Genomic DNA, 9,309 nt, shown 5'->3' with positions numbered 1-9,309 from the left:
CTTAAATCCGTTTATAATTATCAATTTGTACACAAATCTGGAGTTAGTGCAGTCTTTCACATGAAAATCCCCTGAAATTTTTCTACTATGCTTCCACCACAGGTCAAGAGGTGTAGTTTGTACCAGCTAACTTTACGACTAGGGTTGCAAAGGGGCGGAAAATGTCCGGTAAATTTCTGGAAACTTTCCATGGGAAGTTAAAGGAACCGTATGTAAGATTGTGGCCAAAACTGGTACTGCAATCACTTTAAAATTACTGTAGAGCGGTGTATCCCGTCCCCCTCCCCCCTGACTGGCAGAACTGGCAACCAGGATGCCGAAACACTACTGACTTCATGATTAGTAGATAGGTGGAGGGTGGCGCATCAGGCCAAAACACAGCATGACAACATCAACATCAGTTGAGGGCTGCAACTTCACTTTTTAAATGACAATATCTTGGCTGGACTACTGTTGTCAGTGATATAAGCAGGGTTCTAAATTAACACCCACCAACCCACCAAATGTGGGTTCAAATTTATTTTGGCGGGTGTTAATAAAAACTTACTAGCCAGTTTGGCCTGTAATGCATGAGGCATTACATGCATGATACATTAGGCTCTGTTCTTGGTCATATATCCCCCTGGCAGTACTTCCTACATTTCCCATGACCACTGTGCTGTAATGCTATGTGATGACGTTTCATACGCCCATTGGCTGCGCGCAGTTTGCTGTGAAACCAGCGTGTGAGATGATGGAAACGAACGGAGCGTCTACCATAGTGATGGGGACGAGACCGCCTATGCCGAGTCCGAGTCAAGACCGAGTCTTTGAAGGGTCGAGACCGAGTCGAGACCGAGTCTGTTGGTTTCCAAATACAGTCGAGTCCGAGTCAAGACCGAGTCTACGTTACGAAATATTAACGCAATTAACGCATTGTGTTTACCTATTTTCTTTGTGGGGGGCTGATGTCATGTAACGGAGGCCGCAAAACCTGAAGCAGCAAGATGGTTTATTTAATGGAGTCTATGGAGTTAGGTGAAAATGGAACGTGAGGAGCTTGTAGGCGAAAATGTTCAGTTTTAAAAAGTTGCCTGATCAGTGATCACCACCACCAGATGCACTATGCGTAGGTCACCGAGAGACAGAGGAGGGACCAACATTTAGCCAATAAATAGTAGCTGTATGGCAAACTGTTTTTCACTCATGTTAGAGAAAGTATACAATGTAAACATGCACCAACAGCATGTTACATAAAGATGATACTTTTCGGGTCCTCTCTATGAAGATCCAACTTGAACGTAGGCCCTATGCTACTCCATTTAATTGAGAACGCGTCTGAGCACGCACGAGAGAGAGAGAGAAAACGAGTGGCAGGTTCCAGCTGGCTTGTCATTGTTGATGATAATTGATATCTCCTTTTTATTAGGTCAAGATTAAACTAAATGCGGCAGTGGTTGGGACAGACTTATGGGGGCGAGAAGAGGAATGAAGCAGGGGATGAGGATATCGACAGAGAAATAGATAGATAGACATCCCAAACATGAAATGAAGTGTTTGCACTTTCTGTGTATATTTTGTGGTATGTATTCATGGCAACAATGTTAAAAGTTTATAGATTAAACTGCTGGCTTCATTAGTCCATCATGCCTGTTTCATTCGTCCCGACCGTGGAATGCTTGAAGCGACAGTAGACAGTGAGGGTTATTCAAATCATTTGTAAATATAGGCTAGTTAGTTAATTTACTCGCATTTGGCAAGGCGAGTGCATGCCTATTTTAAACCCTGTAGCATGAATGTAAACTCCTTCACGTTTGTTGTTTTGGTGTGCCACTGTTTGATAAAGAGCCTTTTACCGAATACATGTAAAACACAGAGACAAAACATCAGAAGGTCCAAAACCCAGTGAGGGAGGCTGTGTTCAACAGCCCTCCTGTTTTTCGCCTGTTTCTATGTTATGGAGCAGAGTAGAGCGGTGAAACAGGAGACAGGGAACCCTTTCCCAAAAACCACTCCCCCACCCACACCCCATTTCACCCTACGCACACACACACACACACACACACACACACACACACACGCACACACACACACGCACACACACACACACACACACACACACACACACACACACACACACACACACAAACACAAAACACACACACAGGTCCAGGAGGAGAAAGCCTCAGCTGAAGGCGTATGTGAGCCCCAATGAGCCAGCTATTAACAGGCATACCACCTCACTCCTCAAACCCTCAAACAGCTCACCCCCCTCTCTCTCTCTCTCTTCTACCTCTTTCCCGCTCCCTCTCTCACTTGCTTTCTGTCTCTTTCCCTCTCTCTCTCTCTTCTCTCTCTCCCCATCTCTATCTCTTTCTCTGTTCCTCTCTCTCTCTCTCTCTCTCTCTCTCCTCTCTCTCTCTCTCTCTGAGTGTGAGGGCCCAAATATGCAGACCAGCTGACTGCGCCGACGGTAACCGCGCCAACCAAAACACAGGGCCCTTGGCCTGGGGATTTAAAAGAAGGGGGAAAAAAGAAAGAGAGAGAGAGAGAGAAAAAATAAGAAGGAGAGCAAAAAAAGGGAAAGAAAAAATAAATAAAAATGACCCCTGCTAAGCGGTAGAGAGCAGACAGTGATCCACACATATGCCTCATTCGGCCCCTCAGTAACATTACAACAACCTCTCAAAGACATACTTGCTTGAGGGGAATACTCTTCAGGCCAGTTTGGTGTTGTTACAGCTAGGTAAACACAGAGTTCAGATCTAACAGTGATGAATGGCGCACACTAACTAACTAGCACCAATTGAATTATGTAGTTCAAATGATGTGAGAATAGGTGTTTACAGTAAAGGGCTGGGAGTGTCAAATCTGGATTTCTGTTCTCTGTTTAAAAGTTACAGGGTTTCTTGCAGAGGCAGAACATAGCCTATTGCTGCACCTCTTTAGGCTCATAGGTTTTATTCCTTGGACAACCAATAGGTCAAGAGAAGATCCGGTCCTCAATCTGGCAACATTCTGGTTGGGGAATCCTGGAGCTTTATGTCTGTGCCTGAAATCTTAACCAATTCCAGAGGGGAAAAAAACGACTAACCCGCTTATTTATAGCAACAATCAGTGTACCGTGTGTGTATTATTACTATTATTGGATGGTTGTCAGTCTTAGCAGCACTGCTATTTGGTAGACTAATAAAACTCAAATCAGATGCACCTCAGGCATTTTTAAATGGCACCAGAACATTGCATTGGAAAGGGTTGAATATTTGTTGATGTTGCGTCGTAATTCCTTTATTCTTGAAGAAACAAAATCACTAACTTCATAGTCTGGTAGTTGGCAAATGCAAATGGAATTCTGTAATATGATTTAAAAATGGCACAAATTGAGCGCAGAGGGAGCTCTCTTACATCAGTCCTGTGGCTGCCATTCAGGTCATGCTGACCCCAATTTATATCCATGCAACCAAGTGAGCGATAGACTTTAAAAAATTAGGTCGAAACAGACATGGCGTTCATCATACACTATCAAAACTCACCTCCTGTGTAAAAAAAAACACATGAGGGTGCTTATGTGTTATGGGTTGATCACCTTATAGCCCCCATAGATCATTCTTGCTCTCAATGTTGGGGACTGACAACAGCACTTATATGTGTAGATGCGCAAGATACTATATATTTCACCCATGAGAATTCTTGGAATGGTAATATAAAATATGCAGCTGCACAAATACTTGAAGACAATAAAGTAATATAAGGGCATTATGGTTTCTAAGAAAAGGGAAAAGAGTTCCACAGACATTCTTGGGATCATAACCAAACCTGCCTCTCATCTCTCTGTATACTTATCTATATATCAATTTACCATGTCTATAAAATATCGATGATTAATTGTCTGCGTGAAAAGCTACACCACATCACATCTGCAAACAATACATCCACCATGACAGGCCGATAATGGATGCTAACATTACATACGGTGGACATCTTGTCTTTGTTAAAAGGGTTCTGCTTTAATACTGATAAATTCAACCTGGAGATCAATACAAAAAACAAGATATTTGGTGGACCTGTTGTGCAGAATAACATGTTCAATATTCAGCTGGGGAGTTCAGGTCTCTGTGAAGTCAGGGGCGTATCAAGCTTTTTAAAAGTGTGGGGGTTGTGGGATAGGAAAATGAAACAATCTTGCCAAATTATAAATAACTCCCTACAGGGACGTTGTAAGTATTTTCTGAGAGGGGTGCGGACTATATTGGTGTCCGGCAGTTTCTACCCTGAAAAAATTGAAATTCTGATTGCTAAACACACCATTTTAATGCAGTTTATGGACAGAAGAAGCAGCCCCTCATACTGTATGTGTGGCTCATGTGACATGTAGGCCTACATGATCTACCTATCACTTCACTATTTGACACTACCCTACATGGAGACATATCTCATGTTATAAATCAAGAAATCATTTCAGAAATTATGTTTTGTGCATATGGGTTAGCAGGCTACAATAAATTGCCCTAACAGACAGCAGCCTAATTTCGAGGTATCACTAATACCTAAATAAATATAATAATAAAGAATACAGAACTGTAAGCTCAAATTCAAAAGCGTTTGAAGTCTACCCAAACATATGCAAAGGGAATATAAACTAGATGTACCGCATAGCGGTACAAAATATGACCGCCGCTTAGTCCTGTACATCCGTTCCGCGAAAATAAATCACACTTCAATTTGTCTCCATATTTTACTCCATCCCCCACTCTTGAAACTTTTGTGTATGCTTGTTTGGCATGCCTGAGTGTGTGTGTGCGGCTGCATAGAAAGTAGCCTACTGGTGCTGAAAAGGTGAATAGATTGTAGAATAGCCAAAGAAGATGTAGCATTGTTATAAAACCTTTAAAATCTCTAAACAATCACAAGTAGGGCAGTTCATCACAGTTCATCCATTGCAACTGGATTGATGAAAGGTCACTTACACCTGTAGGCTACATTGTATTTGGGAAAAGCAAAAGGTATCAGCATAATGTTATTTATTTATGTATTTATTTATTTATAAACAAAAACATCTCTGTCAGTTCCGTTTTCAACAGCTATCAAAAACAAAGGTCATTTTTGGATGGATGGATTTTTTGTGAATATTTCTTCTTCTACATAAGATTTTAGTCATCTTTAGTTCATGTAATACTTATTGTCAATGCACAAATTAAGTAACAGTAGTCTGAAACGTTATTGTTAATGCACAAATTAAGTAACAGTAGTCTGAAACGAAATGCTGTTTTACATCTAACCAGTGGTGCAAATAACTGACATGATGAAATGCGTCGCTAGACTGTTCATACGCATTTTAACGGGTCAAACTTGAAGAGCTGTTGTCCGTTATTGTTCGTGCAAATATAGGCTGATTCATGTTCCCTTGCATTGTGTAACTGAGGTCCATGGCTAGTCCGATAATTTATTTATGCTTAAAGCCTGAGACAGAGTATATAGTTTAAAAGTTGAATGTAGATAGTGTAATGGATGTTGATAGACAGAAAGTTGAATGGATGTTGATAGGCAGATAGCTTAATGGATGTTGATGGATAGTTTAATGGGTGGATGAGTGAATGGTTTGAAGAGGATGAATGGATAGAAAGTTGGATGGAATGTGCCTTATATCCTTGTAGAATGGAGAGACACAGAGAGAGTTGGCCTAGTTAAGCAGAAAGCAGTTGATACAGGTGCAATCAGTTTAACTGGCCTTTTGATGGGTCCTAATAGTGAGCAGCTGCGTTGATACAGGTGCAAATCAAGTTAATTAGTCCATTGTGATGTCATAGTGCTAATGCAAAGTCTATGGGGAAAAATAACGTGTCCTTTTCAAGACCTACGTTACAAAGTTTTAACGAAGTTTCTACGTTAAACGGTTAAGGCTGAATTAGACGCAGAAATTTGGTGGGAAGAATAATAATAACTAGAAATGCAATTCCAAGGAATTACCAGTGCATGAAAAAGCTAAAGTTGTGATGTAAAATATCATGTATAGTTAAAACAGATAATACAGAGATGGTTACTACGGTGATGCTAGGATAGACATGGTGGTTGCATAGCTTAATAAAAGTTGATAGTTTAAAAGTAGACTGTTTAAAAGCTGAATGTAGATAGTTTAAAAGTTGTTGATAGACAGTAGATAGTTTAAAAGTTGTTGATAGACAGCTAGTTTAATAGATAGTTTAATGATAGTTTAAAAGAAGACCGTTTAAAAGTTGAAGGTAAATAGTTTAAAAGTTGTTGACAGACTGGAAGTTGAATGAATGTTGATATTCAAATAGTTTAATGGCTGTGTATAGGTAGATATTTGACGATAACTGAAAGTTGGAATGGCTCTAATGTTTGCTAGCAGTTATGCTAAGATTTTTAACTATGCTAACCATGCTACTTAGCTAATGTTTTATAGCAGTGCTAGCAATGCAAACATGCTAACCATGCTACTTAGCTAACTTAACTTACATTTTCTAGCAGTTTTGCTAAACATGTTAACTATGTTAACCATGTGACTTAGCTAACCAAGCTTATCATTTTAGTAGTTATGCTAACTATGCTAACTAACATTCTAGCATGCTAACTATGCTAACCATGTTACTTAGCTAACTTAGCTAATCATTTTTAACAGTTTTGCTAAAAATGCTAACTAGCATGCTAACATGCTAGTTATAAAAGTATAAAAGTTACAAAGCTGAAAAATACATAGCACCCATGTCCTAAGTAAGACCTACGTAACATAGTTTGAATGAAGTTTCTACGTTAAACGGTTGAAGCTGCATTAAGTGCGTTAGAAGAAGAAGAAGAATAAGAACTAGAAAAGCATTTCCTGAAGGAAATACAGTGCATGAAAATGCAAAAATATGATGTAAAATATCATACAGAGTAAAAACAAACTATATTGGTTGCTAGGTAGATGAGGTTTAATATAGTTGGAATGACTGAACAGTTAAATAAGTGGATAGTTTAAATGGTTAAATTATTTAGGTAGATAGTTGACGATAACTGACACTTGGAATGGCTCTAATGTTTGCTAGCAGTTATGCTAACTATATTAACAAAGATAATAATGCTAACCAAGTTACTATGCTAACTAGCATGCTAACAATGTTAAAATGCTAAGTATCTTAACCATGTGACTTAGCTAACTTAGTTAATCATTTTTAGCAGTTATGCTAACTATGCTAACTAACATGCTAACAATGTTAACCATGTTACTTAGCTGACTTAGCTAATCATTTTAAGCAGTTTTGCTAAAAATGCTAACTAGCATGCTAACATGCTAACATGCTAGCATGCTAACCATGTGACTTAGCTAACTTAGCTAATCATTTTAAGCAGTTTTGCTAAAAATGCTAACTAGCATGCTAACATGTTAGCATGCTAACATGCTAGCATGCTAACTATGCTAACCATATGACTTAGCTAACTTAGCTAATCATTTTTAGCAGTTTTGCTAAAAATGCTCACTAGCATGCTAACTATGCTAACCATGTGACTTAGCTAACTTAGCTAACTAGCTACAGTGGGTAGGAGTCATAGTTGATGACAAGTAACAGTTACAATGGCTGAACAGTTAAAAAGTTCAGTAGTTTAAAGGGTTAAATTGTTTAACAGTAAAATATTATAGTGAGGACTTTTATTTTGAAACAGTTTTTGGCAGAGGAAGCAGTAGAACAGGATGTGTAGTCTTAATAGGGCCAGTTTGTATGCTTAAAGCCTGAGACTGGCAATTGATCCAGGTGGCCCGAACACCATAGGATTCTAATTGCTTAACGGCTCTATTGTGATGTCATCAGCCCATGTTAAGTCTATGGGAAAATTTTGAACAGTTTTTAATTAATAGTTTAAAAAGTATAAAAGTTACAAAGTTGAAAAATACATAGCACCCATGTCCTAAGTAAGACCTACGTAACATAGTTTGAATGAAGTTTCTACGTTAAACGGTTGAAGCTGCATTAAACGCGTTAGAAGAAGAATAAGAAGAAGCCTAGGAAGAACAGTACAGTGCATTTTCATGCACTGTAATAAGAAGCCTAGGAAGAACAGTACAGTGCATTTTCATGCACTGTAATAAGAAGAAGACTTCGGATAACAGAACAGTGCATTTTCATACACTGTAAATAGCGGGCAGATCAGGCTGGGTTCACCCAGCCTAGTCCATAGGCACCCGATATTGTTTAATTTTCCGATTGAGATATCCACGCTCTGGCTATTCTAAATGCAAAATTGCATCAGGGAGTTATGACAAAAGTGTACTAACAAACTAGATCCTAATAGAAAGCTGTTAGCTTCCCTAAGCTACAGGTAGGCTTATAAGGTAGGCCTATTTACAACATATATTGTCAATAGGCTATGCTGGCGACAGAAAATAAAATCTCCTTTGGAAACCAATGGCTTACGCCTTACAGTATCAAGCGGACTTAAACTGCCATATCGTGGCGAAAAGTTGTAATAAAATTCACGCACCCATGAGTCAAGGAAAGCGCGAATGAAGTAGCCACTTCTAAATGGGACCCACTACACAGTAGCTTAAGGTGTGTTGCTAAAGCAGCCATAATGAAATGAAAGTGTCATTGTTTGGATACTTCACACACACGTGCTTTTTAATTTCACAGACGCTGGAATCAAAGCACATTGATTCCCCTCTCACACCCTGCACGCACTTAAAACAAAATAAATAAACAAATGACAGTCGAAAGATACAATTACAGTGCTGCTATCAATTTTCTTGGTATAACCGCATTTATAGTTTTCTACAAATGCAATCAATCAAATTGGCCTCCATCACTCAACCAACGCTAACGGTATATTACCTAGGTCCTTATTGATATTATAAGATTAACGTACCTGCAGTAAAAACCAAGCATGTCCGATAAACATCGTCAGATTTATTTCGGCTTCAAGAAGAAATGGGAATTACATTTCATGTGACCATCATCCGGTAAACTACAGTCCTTGTAGGAAGCGTCCATTGTTTTTCCAACCCACTTTTAACTTCCAACAAAATGACGTCTCACTGCAACGATGCGCCATCTAGTGGACAAACGACTACTTATCGCCAATACTGGAAATGCAGCCATGATGATGATGATGATGATGATGAATATTTATTTTGGCTTTCTTTTAATCCTACTGAATTTGTAATTATGTATCGGCCGTTCTAATACCGATAGTATGTGGGTGCCTGTGTGTGTGAATGTGTATATGTGTGCACCGCCATCTACAGGCCAATGAGTGTACAGTCACTAAATGTACACATAACCTAATTTTTTTTAGACCCCCCCATGGATGAAATTCTACAAAACTTGGAATACCCCC

Source organism: Alosa alosa, chromosome 12 (genome assembly GCF_017589495.1).
Source record: "Alosa alosa isolate M-15738 ecotype Scorff River chromosome 12, AALO_Geno_1.1, whole genome shotgun sequence".
NCBI classification, from domain to species: Eukaryota; Metazoa; Chordata; class Actinopteri; order Clupeiformes; family Clupeidae; genus Alosa; species Alosa alosa.
Note: the sequence above shows the minus strand (reverse complement) of the source record.